Source organism: Photinus pyralis, unplaced genomic scaffold (genome assembly GCF_008802855.1).
Source record: "Photinus pyralis isolate 1611_PpyrPB1 unplaced genomic scaffold, Ppyr1.3 Ppyr1.4_LG2, whole genome shotgun sequence".
NCBI lineage: Eukaryota > Metazoa > Arthropoda > Insecta > Coleoptera > Lampyridae > Photinus > Photinus pyralis.
Window position 1 is genome coordinate 29,605,497 of NW_022170403.1, and position 865 is coordinate 29,606,361.

Consider the following 865-nt stretch of genomic DNA (forward strand, 5'->3'; position numbering starts at 1 on the left):
TTTTTCTTTGTTTCTCTTCTAACGTAGCCTTAAAAGGTGTAGATGTAAGAATCTCAGACTTTTGTTTCCGGCGCTTAGTCGCATGTCTGGTAATGCCGAACACAGTGTCCGTGATTCCCCGAAACGACCTTCAAAATTATTTCAGGTTACAAAAATAAAAAACACAAACCTATGATAAAGCTATCGTCCCTGCTGATAACCATTAGCTTAGAGATTATAACTATCCATAAAGAATTTTAAAATTCCAAAATACAAAGCTAACTTACCTTAATTTTGCATAAAACGTTTTAATAACAAAGCACATACAAATTCACAAATCGCCATAACTCTCATAAACGGGAAGCTAGGTTCCTTTGCGCTGTACCGACCAACTTGTCATAGCATTTTCTTTTATATTTAACTGTATGTAAATGCCAATAGTTGGCACTGCAAGATACAAATGGATGTTCGCCATTAGCCGCTGTTCGTGTATAACGTGAGGTTAGTTCGGCGCTGTAAAACTCAAACCCCGCCGCATAAACGGCCAGCTAGCTCAGATTCTTAATTAAAAGAAGGGCTCGAGATGAGAATCTTCCACAGCGGTTTGTTCGTTTGGGCATATAACATAAGTTTTTGATCTTTGGTAGTTACTAGAAATGATTAGTTGAGCGCCACCCAATTTTGCACAAATTCTGACCTCTCCTGTATAGAAATTGGGAAAACACAAGAGAGCCAAATAATAAATTCACTACGAGCAATTCTGATTTATTAATCCTGACAAAACGGTGCAGGATCGGCAAATAAAATGTATCTTCAATACGACAATAACAAATACTTTAAATGACAAAAACAATCCCCCAAATAAATTCATGAACACTTCCCTAAT

At 36.9% G+C, this 865-nt stretch overlaps 1 long non-coding RNA gene across 1 annotated transcript; it reads right to left on the bottom strand.

The window, feature by feature from the left end:
• On the bottom strand, positions 1 to 445 carry LOC116164994. Its single transcript, XR_004144051.1, has 2 exons — positions 267 to 445; positions 1 to 128 (listed from the first exon to the last, which is right to left on the bottom strand). It is a non-coding gene; the product is annotated as an uncharacterized LOC116164994 (long non-coding RNA).
• Positions 446 to 865: the final 420 nt, after the last annotated feature.